The sequence below is a fragment of the Coregonus lavaretus genome (assembly GCF_964263955.1).
Source record: "Coregonus lavaretus genome assembly, chromosome: 5".
In the NCBI taxonomy this organism is placed as follows: domain Eukaryota; kingdom Metazoa; phylum Chordata; class Actinopteri; order Salmoniformes; family Salmonidae; genus Coregonus; species Coregonus lavaretus.
The window spans coordinates 16,622,636-16,639,239 of record NC_139992.1 but is presented as its reverse complement, the minus strand read 5'-3'; the positions used below and the strand labels follow the sequence as shown (position 1 = coordinate 16,639,239).

General features: G+C 45.2%; 1 pseudogene across 1 annotated transcript in view; it reads right to left on the bottom strand.

Annotated features, from left to right (window-relative positions):
* LOC311128815 (receptor tyrosine-protein kinase erbB-4-like) overlaps nucleotides 1-16,604 on the bottom strand; it is a 506,504-nt pseudogene that overhangs the window by 22,296 nt on the left and 467,604 nt on the right. The window contains exons 12-13 of the transcript in view: nucleotides 14,122-14,220; nucleotides 187-372 (exon numbers count right to left, since the gene is read on the bottom strand). The product of the transcript in view is annotated as a receptor tyrosine-protein kinase erbB-4-like (transcript). The remainder of the gene's footprint in view (nucleotides 1-186; nucleotides 373-14,121; nucleotides 14,221-16,604) is intronic.

Here is a 16,604-nt window from a genome sequence, read left to right as displayed (position 1 = left end):
TAAAACATTTCAGAGTTTTTTTTACTGTTGATAATACCTAAAATGACCTTATATAAATTACAGATTTCCATTACAGTGTGGGTATGTAGAGTATGAGATACACATGAAAAAGGAGCACAGACAGAAAGTATCTAAGACGGCACTCAAACTCCCAGACAAGATTTGACCATAACAGGTGAGTCTTACCTTGGCGATCTGGACACACCAGTTGAGCAGCAGCTGGGAGCCGATGTTGTCCTTGTGTTCGTGGACGTAATCGAGCAGGCAGCCGTGGGGCATAAGCTGGGTGACCAGCTGGATGGTGGGGCTCAGGCAGACCCCCAGGAGACGGACCAGGTGGGGGTGTTCCATGCTGGCCATGATCAGAGCCTCCTGGGGAACACACACAGGAACAACACACACAGGAACTCAGGCCCACGCAGAGACCATACATTCACCAATTTTGTCAAAATATAGTTATTGACATAGCCTTGTTCTGTCCAATGTTCTCTACGTATATAGTACTCGAAATAGCCCAATTAATCTTACATTCAAAAGAATACAATATAAAAATTGCTGGCAACCATTCAAACCAGGGTTCGGAACTTTAAAGAGAGTGTAGCACTTATTTCTCAATGCCAGAAACGCATATAACACTAACTTAGAGCACCCCAAGTAAACATTGCCAAATTACATTTTAGTCATTTAGCAGACGCTCTTTTCCAGAGCGACTTACAGTTAGTGAATACATATATTTTTTATACTGGCCCCCCGTGGGAATCGAACCCACAACCCTGGCGTTGCAAACGCAATGCTCTATCAACTGAGCTACATCCCTGCCGGCCATTCCCTCCCCTACCCTGGGACAATTGTGCGCCGCCCATGAGTCTCCCGGTCGGCTGCGACAGAGCCTGGATTCGAACCAGGATCTCTAGTGGCACAGTTAGCACTGCGATGCAGTGCCTTAGACCACTGCGCCACTCAGGAGTTACAAACTCTTAAATCAATTGTTATAATATTATGTTGTTCTAAAAGTTAGTTTTGAGGTTCTCTAAATCAGCTGTAACGTTGGAAATAAATCCCACAATGCCCCGCGGTCAGCGTCACACGATGAATAAAAAACGTAGTAAAAAGTGGGATACATTTGTTGAGAATGAGGCGGGCGAATTGGATGTCTAATCATCAATCTGCGGGGCACATTTAATCCATGACAACATTGGCGATCACCAATGGAAGGAGTGCTTCAGCAAGAAGTTGCTTCTCAAAGTGGATGTCCCTACCATCAATGTGGCTTCTAAAGCATCTAAAACAGCCAGCAGCACTAGCAGAGACTGAGCATTATCATGGGCTTTAGTGAGCATGGAAGTGAACCGGGTAAGGGAAAGAGATAGCTTGCAATACTAACGTTGGCTAGATATAGTGCATTTAGCTCACATCTTCAATCTAAATAACGCTGATAAACCTAACCAAATGTAAACACTTCTGCCAGCTGTTGGTAGCTAACAGCTGATGCTGTCATACTATAGATCAGGGATGGGCAGCTGGCGGACCCGCAGCCCTGCTTTTGTAGGCCTGCGGATACATTTCCAAAAACATTATTATCATATCAGTTTTTCGCTGACAGTCAATCAATTAGTGGCTAAAATGTTTTGACCACAACTACATTTCACTTAGGGCCCCCAAAAGGCTAGGGCCGGCTCTGACTGCATGTGTGGTACACAGACCCGCGAGCTACTACGACCCGCGAGCTACTACTGCCCCTCATGATGAGTTCAGATTTTTTGTGGCCCCTACCCCCATCAAAGTTGCCCATCCTGCTATCTAAAGTGCCTTCGGAAAGTATTCAGACCTCTTGACTTTTTACACATTTTGTTACGTTACAGCCTTACTATAAAATTGATTAAATAAAAATAAATCCTTAGCAATCTACACACATGTCTTAAAGTAATGATGGACTGTCATTTCTCTTTGCTTATTTGAGCTGTTCTTGCCATTATATGGACTTGGTATTTTACCAAATAGGGCTATCTTTTGTATACCCCCCCCCCCCCCCCCCTACCTTGTCACAACACAACTGATTGGCTCAAACACATTATGAAGGAAAGAAATTCCACAAATTAACTTTGAAGAAGGCACCCCTTTAATAGAAATGCAGTCCAGGTGACTACCTCATGAAGCTGGTTGAGAGAATGCCAAGAGTGTTCAAAGCTGTCATCAAGGCAAAGGGTGGCTATTTGAAGAATCTCAAATATATAATTTAAACACTTTTTTGGTTACTACATGATTCCATATGTGTTATTTCATAGTTTTGATGTCTTCACTATTATTCTAATTTACAATGTAGAAAATAGTTTTAAAAAAATCAGAAAAACCCTTGAATGAGTAGGTGGTCTAAAACTTTTGACCGGTAGTGTATATATATTTTTTAAGTAGGGGAGTGGATCAGAAAACCAGTCAGTATCTGGTGTGACCACCATCTGCCTCATGCAGCGCGACACATCTCCTTCGAATAGAGTTGATCAGGCTGTTGATTGTGGCCTGTGGAATGTTGTCCCACTCCTCTTCAATGGCTGCGCGAAGTTGCTGGATATGGGAGGGAATTGGGACAGGCTGTCATACACGTCGTTCCAGAGCATACCAAACATGCTCAATGGGTGACATATCAGCTGAGTATGCAGGCCATGGAAGAACTGGGACCTTTTCAGCTTCCAGGAATTGTGTACAGACCCTTGCGACATGGGGCCGTGCATTATCATGCTGAAACATGAGGTGATGGCGGCGGATGAATGGCACGACAATTTACCTCAGGATCTCGTCACGGTATCTCTGTGCATTCAAATTGCCATCGATAAAATGCAGTTGTGTTCATTATCCGTAGCTTATGCCTGCCCATACCATAACCCCACCGCCACCATGAGGCACTTTGTTCACAACGTTGACATCAACAAACCACTCGCACACACGACGCCATACATGCTGTCTGCCATCTGCCCGGTACAGTTGAAACCGGGATTAATAATAATAATAATAATAATAATCATCCGTGAAGAGCAAACTTCTCCAGCGTGCCAGTGGTTATTGAAGGTGAACATTTGCCCACTGAAGTCGGTTACCACGCCGAACTGCAGTCAGGGCAAGACCCTGGTGAGGATGCTGATGAGCTTCCCTGAGACGGTTTCTGACAGTTTGTGCAGAACTTCTACATGTGGTCTGCGGTTGTGAGGTCTGTTGGACGTACTGCCAAATTTTCTAAAACGACTTTGGAGGCCTTTATGTTAGAGAAATGAACATTCAATTCTCTGGCAACAGCTCTGGTGGACATTCCTGCAGTCAGTATGCCATCTGCGCATCTGTGGCATTGTGTTGTGTGACAAAACTGCACATTTTAGAGTGGCCTTTTTTTGTGTAATGCATGCTGTTTAATCAGCTTCTTGATATGCCACACCTGTCAGGTGGATGGATTAACTTGGTAAAGGAGACATGCTCACTAACAGGGATGTTAGTGAGCGCAGTGGTCTAAGGCACTGCATCGCAGTGCTAGCTGTGCCACTAGAGATCCTGGTTTGAATCCAGGCTCTGTCGTAGTCGGCCGTGACCGGGAGACCCATGGGGGCGGCGCACAATTGGCCCAGCGTCGTCCAGGGTAGGGGAGGGAATGGCCGGCAGGGATGTAGCTCAGTCGGTAGAGCATGGCGTTTGCAACGCCAGGGTTGTGGGTTCGATTCCCACGGGGGGCCAGTATGAAAAATATAAAAATATGTATGCACTCACTAACTGTAAGTCGCTCTGGATAAGAGCGTCTGCTAAAATGAGTAAAATGTAAACAAATTTGTGCCATTTTTGTTGTTGTTTAGAAATAAGCTTTTTGTGCGTATGGAACATTTCTGGGATATTTTATTTCAGCTCATGAAATATGGGACCAACACTTTATATGTTGCGTTTATATTTCGTTCATTGTAGCTATGTTTGTCACTGGTATGTGCTAGGGAGGAGAGAATTCACTTTCTGTTTCATCTGCTGCTGGCTTGCTAATGTTCACTCAAATATGTATTTCCACATCTAATTGATTAAATTAGATTTTTATTCTATAAAGATTGTAATTGTGTCAATATGTTGTGAATATTGTAGAAAAATCCTCAGTCGTTTTCCATACTAAAAAGTGAAGTGCCATGTACAGTAGGGTACAGGCAATATGTTCCTTCAACGTGTGAGTCATAGAAATTACCATCTTACGTTCGGGGCTTTCCGCCAGTCTTCGTGGTTTTTACATGCAGGGAGCATAAATTGTAGAATTATCTCAAGTTAGAACCCTTGTATATTACACATTATAAACTGGGTGGTTCGAGCCCTGAATGCTGATTGGCTGACAGCCATGGTATAGCAGACCATATACCACAAGTATGACAAAACATGTATTTTTGCTGCTCTAATTACGTTGGTAACCAGTTTATAATAGCGATAAGGCACCTCGGGGGTTTGTGGTATATGGCAAATATACCACGGCTAAGGGCTGTTTCCAGGCACTCCGCGTTGGGTCGTGCATAAGAACAGCCCTTAGCAGTGATATATTGGCCATATACCACACCCCCTCGGGCCTTATTGCTTAAATATACAACACCAACTACATAAATATACTACATGACCAAAAGTATGTGGACACCTGCTAGACGAACAGCTCATTACAAAATTATGGCTATTAATATGGAGTTGGTCCCCCCTTCACTGCTATAACAGCCTCCACTCTTCTGGGAAGGCTTTCCACTAGATGTTGGAACATTGCTGCGGGGACTTGCTTCCATTCAGCCACAAGAGCATTAGTGAGGTCAGGCACTGATGTTGGGCGATTAGGCATGGCTCACAGTAGGCGTTTCAATTCATCCCAAAAGGTGTTCGATGGGGTTGAGGTCAGGGTTCTGTACAGGCCAGTCAAGTTCTTCCCCACAAATCTCGAAAAACCATTTCCGTACGGACCACGCTTTGCGCACAGGAGCATTGTCATGCTGAAACAGGAAAGAGCCTTCCCAAACTGTTGTCACAAAGTTGGAATCACAGAATGGTCTAGAATGTAATTTTATGCTGTAGCGTTAAGATTTCCTTTAACTGGAACTAAGGGGCCTAGCCCGAACCATGAAAAACAGCCCCAGACCATTATTCCTCCTCCACCAAACTTTACAGTTGGCACTATGCATTCGGGCAGGTAGCGTTCTCCTGGCTTCCGCCAAACACAGATTTGTCCGTCGGACTGCCATGGTGAAGCGTGATTAATCACTCCAGAGAACGCTTTTCCACTCCAGCCAACGCTTGGCATTGCGTATGGTGATCTTAGGCTTGTGTGCGGCTTCTCGGCCATGGAAACCCATTTCATGAAGCTCCCGACAAACAGTTATTGTGCTGACGTTGCTTCCAGAGGCAGTTTGGAACTCGGTAGTGAGTGTTGCAACCGTTCTGTGAGCTTTTGTAGCCTGCCACTTCGCGACTGCACCTAAATGTTTGCACTTCACAATAACAGCACTTACAGTTGACCGGGGCAGCTCTAGCAGGGCATAAATTTGACAAACTGACTTGTTGGAAAGGTGGCATCCTATGACGGTGCCACGTCGAAAGTTACTATGCTCTTCAGTAAGGACAGTCTACTGCCATTGTTTGTCTATGGAGATTGCATGGCTGTCTGCTTAATTTTATACACCTGCCAGCAACAGGTGTGGCTGAAATAGCCGAATCCACTAATTTGAAGGGGTGTACACATATGTTTGTATTTACAGTATAGTGTATCTGATAGGATCAATTATCTGCTACCTATACTTTAAAGCCAATTATCTCAAAATCATATTTTTTAAGATTTAGATATATAGTCCCAAGCTCTTGATATGTCAGCGGGTAAAGGAACTCTTATGACTGAAATGTATTTGGGGCTCATTCAAATCATGCATTATTCCATTTGGTTAACTGATGAGCAGCACATGAAAGAGCAAGAAACATATTAAAATGTAATCACCCAATTCTCAAGATACATACAGTACATACTAGCACTCACACACATACACACAGCCACCACCAGTACAGCCTATTAGTGTTAGCATTGATGAATGTGAGTGTGTATGTGAGTGTCAGTGTGTCTGTGTGTACGTTCGATTGCCCATCTGTGTGCGTCTATGCATGTATACAGATCCAGATACAATGGGATCACGACAATTTAACAAAACAAAACCTAGGTACACCATTTCCATTAACAATGGAGATAGGTTTAGACCACTAGGTTTTATATTGCAGTAATAAAGAAGAGCCCAGAGCTGTGGTTAGGTCTTCAAAAGGAAAAACTCACACTGGTGCCGTGCCGGTAGCACACACAGGCATACACACACAGGCACAGATAAACACACACACACACACACACACACACACACCCACAGTGACTTCCAGAATACCATGGAGTTGACAGTTAACTTAATGAGTATTCATCCTCCTGCTATGCTGCTAGCTGCAGGAGGGAACAGGGCTGCTGCTCATTGGCCAAACATCGCCAGGGGCCATCTCCACGTCTGTGTGTGTGTGTGTGTGTGTGTGTCTCTGTGTGTGTCCTTGTGTGTTTGTGTGTGTGTGTCTCCTCGTCCAAGACATGTGACACTGCGTTTTGATTGCTGTTTAAATGAAGAAGCTGTGTGCAGCCTCCGTTTCCCATATCCTCCATGTCAGGGCGGGAGGAGAGCAGAGGGAGGGGTACGGAGGGAGGAAGATGGAGGGAGGAGAGCAGCGGAAGGAGAACGCAGGGAGAAGGACAGAGGGAGGAGAGTAAAGGGAGGAGAGTCAGGGAGGGAGGAGAGCGGAGGAAGGAGGGTGGAGGGAGGAGGGTGGAGGGAGGAGAGTAAAGGGAGGAGAGTAAAGGGAGGAGAGTCAGGGAGGGAGGAGAGCGGAGGAAGGAGGGTGGAGGGAGGAGGGTGGAGGGAGGAGGGAGGAGGGTAAAGGGAGGAGGGTAAAGGGAGGAGAGTAAAGGGAGGAGGGTGGAGGGAGGAGGGAGGAGGGTGGATGGAGGAGGGTAAAGGGAGGAGAGTAAAGGGAGGAGAGTCAGGGAGGGAGGAGAGCGGAGGAAGGAGGGAGGAGGGTGGAGGGAGGAGGGAGGAGGGTGGAGGGAGTATGGTGGAGGGAGGAGAGTGGAGGGAGGAGGGTGGAGGGAGGAGAGTGGCGGGAGTATGGTGGAGAGAGGAGAGTGGAGGGAGGAGGGTGGAGGGAGGAGAGTAAAGGGAGGAAGGTGAACAGAGGGAGGAGAGTAGGGGGAAGAGAGTGGTGGGAGGAGAGCGGAGGGAGGCAGCTCCTACAAAAACATCCTCGGTCTGAAGCATGTCTCTCCAGCCGTTTAAGGCTGTATCCCAAATGGCACCCTATTACCTTTATAGTGCACTACCTTTGACCAGGGCCCATTGGGGAAAGTAGTGAACTACTGTATATAGGGAATATGTTGCCATTTGGAACGCAGCCTCCCCTCCCTCTCCACGTTGATCCCTCCTGCTTAGTCAAATACATCTGAAGGTCTTCCTCCCCCCTCCTTACCCACTCCTCCTCCACACTGTCTTCCAGCTGAGAGGTGGCTTTCCCACCAGCCCCAGCAGCAGAGAGACTCAGGACCAGACCTGGTTTCAACTACTATTTAAAATCATTTGAAATACTGTGCCTAATTGAGCTTGCCTGTTGCCTATTAACCAATAGAATAGTCAACTCCAGTTCATTAGCGTGACGCTCAGCTGCTGATACACTGTGGGGAATGCCCAGCCTGCCTCCTCCTGGGTCCGTCACTTAAGACCGCCCGCTAAGACACGTGCTACGTACTGCACACACAAACACACACTCACCACATGACGTACATGCACGCACATGTGTTCACACACATCAAAGCAAGATTGATCAAAATAGAAATACAAACACGCTGTAATACAAACACAGTGTCAGACCGACAGACAGATAAAAACACCAGTGTAAATGGGGGGGATTTCACCAACGTTGCATCACCAACGTAGTAGATAACATCATTTTATTTTTTACATTTTTATTGTGTAAATAAATGAGTGCTGAATGTTTTATGAATGGATGGGGAATCGTATTCGTCAGCCATAGTCCTACGTGTACTGTATTTAGTATTTATCAGGATCCCCATTAGTTCCTACCAAGGCAGCAGTTACTCTTCCTGGATTCCAAACACATTAAGGCACATCAAACAATTTAAAATAAATAAAAATAAAACAGTACATCATATAACATCATTACACCACTACATACAGTGCATTCAATAAGTATTCAGACCCCTTGACTTTTTCCAAATGTTGTTACGCTACAGCCTTATTCTAAAATTGATTAAATAAATAAAAATATCCTACACACAATACCCCATAATGACAAAGTGAAAACAGGTTTGTAGAAATTTTTGCAAATGTATTACAAATAAAAAACATAAATACCTTATTTACATAAGTATTCAGACCCTTTGCTATGAGCCTCGAAATTGAGCTCAGGTGAATCCTGTTTCCATAGATCAGGGTTCATCAATTCCGGTCCTGGAGGGCCGAAACACTTCTGTTTTTTATTTCTACCTGGTAGTTAATTGCACTCACCTGGTGTCCCAGGTCTGAATTAGCCCCTGATTAGAAGGAGAGGATGAAAAACAGAGGTGTTTCGGCCCTCCAGGACCGGAATTGAAGAACCCTGCCATAGATCATCCTTGAGATGTTTCTACAACTTGATTGGAGTCCACCTGTGGTAAATTCAATTGATTGGACATGATTTGGAAAGGCACACACCTGTCTACAGTTGTGGTCAAAAGTATTGGTCTTCACAAAGTTCGCTGCTTCTGATATTTTTGTCAGATGTTACTATGGTATACTGAAGTATAATTACAAGCATTCCATAAGTGTCAAAGGCTTTTATTGACAATTACATTAAGTTTATGCAAAGAGTCAATATTTGCAGTGTTGACCCTTCTTTTTCAAGACCTCTGCAATCCGCCCTGGCATGCTGTCAATTCACTTCTGGGCCACATCCTGACTGATGGCAGCCCATTCTTGCATAATCAATGCTTGGAGTTTGTCAGAATTTGTGCGTTTTTGTTTGTCCACCCGCCTCTTGAGGATCGACCACAAGTTCTCAATGGGATTAAGGTCTGGGGAGTTTCCTGGCCATGGACCCAAAATGTCTATGTTTTGTTCCCCAAGCCACTTAGTTATCACTTTTGCCTTATGGCAAGGTGCTCCATCATGCTGGAAAAGGCATTGGTTGTCACCAAACTGTTCTTAGATGGTTGGGAGAAGTTGCTCTCGGAGGATGTGTTGGTACCATTCTTTATTCATGGCTGTGTTCTTAGGCAGAATTGTGAGTGAGCCCACTCCCTTGGCTGAGAAGCAACCCCACACATGAATGGTCTCAGGATGCTTTACTGTTGGCAATACACAGGACTGATTGTAGTGCTCACCTTGTCTTCTCCGGACAAGGTGTTTTCCGGATGCCCCAAACAATCGGAAATAGGGATTCATCAGAGAAAATGACTTTACCCCAGTCCTCAGCAGTCCAATCCCTGTACATTTTGCAGAATATCAGTCTGTCCCTGATGTTTTTCCTGGAGAGAAGTGGCTTCTTTGCTGCCCTTCTTGACACCAGGCCATCCTCCAAAAGTCTTCGCCTCACTGTGCGTGCAGATGCACTCGCACCTGCCTGCTGTCATTCCTGAGCAAGCTCTGCACTGGTGGTGCCCCGATCCCACAGCTGAATCAACTTTAGGAGACGGTCCTGGCGCTTGCTGGACTTTCTTGGGCGCACTGATGCCTTCTTCACAACAACTGAACCTCTCTTCTTGAAGTTCTTGATGATCCGATAAATGGTTGATTTAGGTGCAATCTTACTAGCAGCAATATCCTTGCCTGTGAAGCCCTTTTTGTGCAAAGCAATGATGACGGCACGTGTTTCCTTGCAGGTAACCATGGTTAACAGAGGAAGAACAATGATTTCAAGCACCACCCTCCTTTTAAAGCTTCCAGTCTGTTATTCTAACTCAATCAGCATGACAGAGTAATCTCCAGCCTTGTCCTCGTCAACACTCTCACCTGTGTTAACGAGAGAATCACTGACATGATGGCATCTGGTCCTTTTCATGGCAAAGAGGGATTTTGCAATTAATTGCAATTCATCTGATCACTCTTCATGACATTCTGGAGTATATGCAAATTGCCATCATGAAAACTGAGGCAGCAGACTTTGTGAAAAAAAAAAAAAAAGTATTTGTGTCATTCTCAAAACTTTTGACCACGACTGTATATAAGGTCCCACAGATGACAGTGCATGTCAGAGCAAAAACCATGCAATGCGGTCGAAGGAATTGTCCGTAGACCTCCGAGACAGAATTGTGTTGAGGCACAGATCTGGGGAAGGATACAAAAAATGTCTGCATTGAAGGTCCCCATGAACACAGTGGCCTCCATCATTCTTAAATGGAAGAAGCTTTGAATCACCAAGACTCTTTCTAGAGCTGGCTGCCCAGCCAAACTGAGCAATCGGGGGAGAAGGGCCTTGGTCAGGGAGGTGATCAAGAACCCGATGGCCTCTGTGACAGAGCTCCAGAGGTCCTCTGTGGAGATGGGAGAACCTTCCAGAAGGACAACCATCCTGCAGCACTCCACCAATCAGGCCTTTATGGTAGAGTGACCAGACGGAAGCCACTCCTCAGTAAAAGGCACATGACAGCCCGCTTGGAGTTTGCCAAAAGGCACCTAAAGGACTCTCAGACCATGAGAAACAAGATTTTCTGGTCTGATGAAACCAAGATTGAACTCTTTGGCCTGAATGCCAAGCGTCACATCTGGAGGAAACCTGGCACCATCCCTACGGTGAAGCATGGTGGTGGCAGCATCATGCAGTGGGGATGTTTTTCAGCGGCAGGGACTGGGAGACTAGTCAGGATCAAGGGAAAGATGAACGGAGCAAAGTACAGAGAGATCCTTGATGAAAACCTGCTACAGAGCGCTCAGGACCTCAGACCAGGGGCGAACGTTCACCTTCCAACAGGACAATGACCCTAAGCACACAGCCAAGACAACGCAGGAGTGGCTTCAGGACAAGTCTCTCAATGTCCTTGAGTGGCCCAGCCAGAGCCCGGACTTGAACCCGATCGAACATCTCTGGAGAGACCTGAAAATAGCTGTGCAGCGACGCTCCCCATCCAACCTGACAGAGCTTGAGAGGATCTGCAGAGAAGAATGGGAGAAACTCCCAAATACAGGTGTGCCAAGCTTGTAGCGTTTTACCCAAGAAGACTCATGGCTGTAATCGCTGCCAAAGGTGCTTCAATACTGAGTAAAGGGTCTGACCTGTTTTTGCTTTGTCATTTTGGGTACTGTGTGTAGATTGATGAGGGGGAAAAAAACAATTTAATGTAACAAAATGTGGAAAAAGTCAAGGGGTATGAATACTTTCCGAATGCACTGTATATACAACACAAAATGTATAATACCACCCTAAAACAATATTACAATGTACGTGTGTGTAGAGTGTGTGTGCCAGCATCTGTGTGAGTATGAAGATTCCCCAGGCGTCATGTCTTGTGTGCTATGCATGGGTGTCTGAGGTGTGTGCTAGTCGTTTGAACAGACAGTTCGGTGCTTTCAACATGGCAATACCTCTCACAAAAGACAAGTAGTGATGCAGTCAATCTCTCCTCTACTTTGAGCCAGGAGAGATTGACATGCATATCATTGATGTTAGCTCTCTGTGTACATTTAAGGGCCAGCCGTGCTGCACTGTTCTGGGCCAACTATAATTTGCCTATGTCCCTCTTTGTGGCACTTGACCATATGACTGGGCAATTTTCCAGGTTCGACAAAACTAGGGCCTGTAGGACTTGTTTTGTTAATAGTAATGTCAAGAAAGCAGAGAAGCGCATTATTACGGACAGACCTGTGTTACTATTTTATTTTATTTTTAATCTCTGCATCGTTGGGAAGGGCTCGTATGCAAGCATTTCACGGTAAAGTCTACACCAGTTGTAATTGCCGCATGTGACAAATAACATTTGATTTGAGACCTCTCCCCATCAATATGTTTTGACCATGACAGTTTACAATCCAGGGTTACACCAAGCAGTTCAGTTTCCTCAACTTGCTTAATTTCCACATTATTCATTACAAGATTATGTTTAGGGTTTAGGGTTTAGTGAATGGTTTGTCCCAAATACAATGCTTTTAGTTTTTGAAATATTTAGTACTAGTTTATTACTTTTCACCCATTCTAAAACTGACTGCAGCTCTTGTGTTGCAGTGGTTTCACTTGCTGTTTCACTTGCTGAGTTGGTGGCAGGTCATTAGTAAAGATTTATAAAAGTAAGGGGCCTAGAGAACTGCCCTGGGGAATGCCCGACTCTACCTGGATTATGTTCGAGAGCTTCCATTAAAGAAAACCCTCTGTGTTCTGTTAGACAGGTAACTCTCGATCCACAATATAGCAGGGGATGTAACGCCATAACAAATACGTTTTTCCAGCAGCAGATTATGATTGACAATGTCAAAAGCTGCACTGAAGTGTAACAAAACAGCTCCCTCAAGCTTCTTATTATACATTTCTTTCAGCCAATCATCAGTCATTTGTGTAAGTGCCATACATGTTGAGTGCCCTTCCCTATAAGCATGCTGAAAGTCAGTTGTTAATTTGTTTACTGTGAAACAGTAAGATTTGAAACAGTAAAATGGCGCCGACAGTCATGGCAGCTCTGCTTCTAGCTCCTTAGCAACTTTGCAGTATTTTTTTTTGTTGTTGTTGTATTGTTTCTTATATTATTAGCCCAGAACGTTTTTTGTGTTATTACAAACAGCCGGAAATAACTTTGAGATATCAGAGCGGCGGTAACACAACAGAATAAAGAACTCTCCGGGAAGAAGAAATGTGGAGGTTTATGTTTCATGATTAACTACTCATGGTGTGATTATGATAACGTACAGGAACTCAAGTCCTTTTGTTCACCCGACCTACATTTAAAATACCTCACAATCAAATGCAGACCATATTACCTCCCAAAATAATTTTCTTCGGTTATAGTCAAAGCCGTGTATATTCCCCCTCAAGCCGATACCACGACGGCCCTCAAGGAAATACACTGGACTTTCTGCAAACTGGAAACCACATATCCTGAGGCCACATTTATTGTAGCTGGGGACTTTAACAAAGCAAATTTGAGGAAAACGCTACCGAAGTTCTATCAACACATTGGCTGTAGTACTCACGCTTCAAAAACTCTCAACCATTGTTACTCTCCCTTCCGGGATGGCTACAAGGCCCTCCCCTGACCGCACTTCTGCAAATCAGATCACAACTCTATTCTGCTCCTCCCTTCCTATAGGCAAAAACTCAAACAGGAAGTACAGTAAATTTGACGATCAGCGGTACAGACAGACTTATTTGCCATTCCAGTCCCTCTCAACCATACAATTTTTCAATTCCTCATCAATCCATGGGTGATTTAATAGTTTTACATTCATTTTCTTAATGGGTGCATGCTTATTAGTAACTGGAATAAGCAATTTCATAAATGCATCAAGTGCACTGTCTGGTTGCTCCTTATTACACACAACAGACCAGCAAATATTCTTTACATATTCAACATATATGATCTCTTATACACTATATTAGGCCCAGACCTTGGAACTTTGGTTTTCCTAGATTTGACTACTATATTATGATCACTACATCCAATGTATTTGGATACTTCTTTAGAGCAGATTTCTGCAGCATTAGTAAAGATGTGGTCAATACATGTGAATGATTCAATTCCTGTGCTGTTTGTAAATACCCTGGTAGGTTGACTGATAACCTGAACCAAGTTGCAGGCACTGGTTACAGTTTAAGCTTTTTCTTGAGTGGACAGCTTGAGGAAAGCCAGTCAATATTTAGGTCACCCAGAAAATATACCTCTCTGTTGATATCACATACATTATCAAGCATTTCACACCTATTATCCAGATGCTGTGCTGTTAGCCTGTTGTGTGTGTGCGTGCATGCCTGCGTGCATACCAGTGTGTGTGTTGCGAGTGTGTGTGCGTGCGTGTGGCTCTGTGTTGTAAGCCAATGGCGGTGGTTGCGTAGTATATGGGGTCTCTACGGAGCCGGTAAAACACTCACATCCATGAACTCCACGTTGGCCTTGGGTCCCGTTGCCTCGTTCAGGATCTTGATGGCCACTGGGATCTTCACCGTCTCGCCCTCCGGGACCCAGATACCCTGAGGAGGGAGAAGAGATGAGAGGGGGGAGAGGAAAGGTAAGTTAGATTAGTAGAAGAGGGTGAGGAAAGGAGGAGTGAGTTAGACAGGATGAGAGAAGAGGAGAGAGGGAGGTGGGGTGGCAGGAGAGGTGAGTTAGACGGCAGCTGAATCACACAGTGAGACACTGTTTTCTCTAGACCTCTACACTGTGAGACATAGTTCAGACCTCTACACTGTGAGACATAGTTCAGACCTCTACACTGTGAGACATAGTTCAGACCTCTACACTGTGAGACATAGTTCAGACCTCTACACTATGAGACATAGTTCAGACCTCTACACTGTGAGACATAGTTTAAACTATACACTGTGAGACATAGTTCAGACCTCTACACTGTGAGACATAGTTTAGACCTCTACACTGTGAGACATAGTTCAGGGCTAGCTCTCCTCCCTCTTGCATCACAGCAGACCTGACCTGGATGTGCATATGATCCGATCCTTATCCTTTTTTCTCTCTCTCTCTCTCTCTCTCTCTCTCTCTCTCTCTCTCTCTCTCTCTCTCTCTCTCTCTCTCTCTCTCTCTCTCTCTCTCTCTCTCTCTCTCTCTCTCTCTCTCTCTCTCTCTCTCTCTCTCTCTCAGTGCATGCTGGGAGTTTTTTGGAGTTTGAGTGTTTGTGTGGAGGGCTTGTCCTAACTTATTTATTGATTATTTCCTTGGTTTTTCCTTTCAATCTCTTTTTTCTATGGTGGAGGGTTTTGTTTTAGTGGTACCCACTGTTTTTATTTTCAAAGTTAGGGAGGAAGAGGACAAAGGTTTAGTTTCCTGGGGGTTTTGAACGGTGTGGTGTGAGCGATGGCTTCGCAGCCTAGTGCGGAGGAGACGCTGTCGTTACGGCATGGATTCAGGTGTGTTCCTGAGAATGGAAATAAGGTGGAGGAGGTTCTGCTCACGGTCGGCGAACAGATAGGAGCTGAATTTATACACTCCAGAATGAACAAAGCTGTGGTTGCGTTCATGAAAAGAGCAAATTTGGTGGGTAGGCTCATATCTAGTGGAATATTTGTAAGGGGTGTGTTGGTGCCAATTTCTCCTCGTTCTACCCCTTCGACTAGGGTGGTAGTTGCAAATTTGCCTCTGTTTATTACGGATGATCAAATCAGTTTTGGTAAGTTTGCTAGTCGTTTTCGTGTTACTGTCGGCAGGTTTTCAGGCAAATGCCGTCAAGCATGTTGTTTCATTCCAGAGGCAAGTGTTCATGTTTCTTAATAACAATGAGCAACAGTTAAATGTGCATTTTAAAGTGAGGCATGGGGAGGGGCTCTACACAGGTTTTGCCAGCACATATAGTCTACGGAGCTTTGAGTGTGGGGATTTGGGGCATAAGAGCTTTGCGTGCCCACATAAAGGCCATAGACAAGGTGAGGGTTCAAGCACCAGTGGGGGAAATCGAGGTCAACGTGCAGGGGGCCATGAGACGCAGGCAGCAGAGGCTGGGCCTAGTCATGCGACAGATGGTGGGGTAGATGAGGCTGGGTCTAGTCATGCTATATATGGTGGTGTAGGTGAGGCTGGATCTAGTCATGCTATGGATGGTGGTATAGCTGAGGCTGGGTCTAGTCATGCTATAGATGGTGGTGTAGATGAGGTTGGGTATAGTCATGTTATGGATGGTGATGTAGATGAGGCTGGGTCTAGTCATGTTATGGATGGTGGTGTAGCTGAGACGGGGTCTAGTCATGTCATGGATGGTGGTGTAGATGAGGCTGGGCTTAGTCAGGTTATGCTAGTGGATGAGGAGAGTATAGTGGGGAAGGGTAAGCGACTACATTTACATTTACATTTACGTCATTCAGCAGACGCTCTTATCCAGAGCGACTTACAAATTGGTGCATTCACCCTATAGCCAGTGGGTTAACCACTTTACAAATGTTATTATTTTTTTTATTTTTTTTTGGGGGGGGGGGGGGGGGGGGGGGGGGTGGAGGAGGGTGTCAAGCGGAAGATGAAAAATGGGGAGAAGAAAGGAGGTGGGAGGGCAGAGGCTGGTGAGGTGAAAGGCACCAAGGAACCTTTGCCTGGTGCTGAGGGGGAGGCCCCGACTAGAGAGGAAGAGCAGGTGGTCAGGATGGGAGATGGAGATGAGGAGGAGGAAGGTGAGTCTGAGGAGGAAGACGATGAGGAGGATTTCTTTTCAGACTCCTCCTCAATGGGTCCAGAGCTGACAGCCAGTCAGTCAGAGGGGTCAAAGTACACGGTGAGGGAACTGTCAAGGTTCCTGAATGAGACTAAGGGGAAAAAAGTAAATCTTGAGGCTTTTTTTTGCGATCCGGGAAAGTTTGTAAGATCAGTACAACATGCTATGAAAAATGAGGGGCATGGTGTCCTCTCCCCCAGGAAA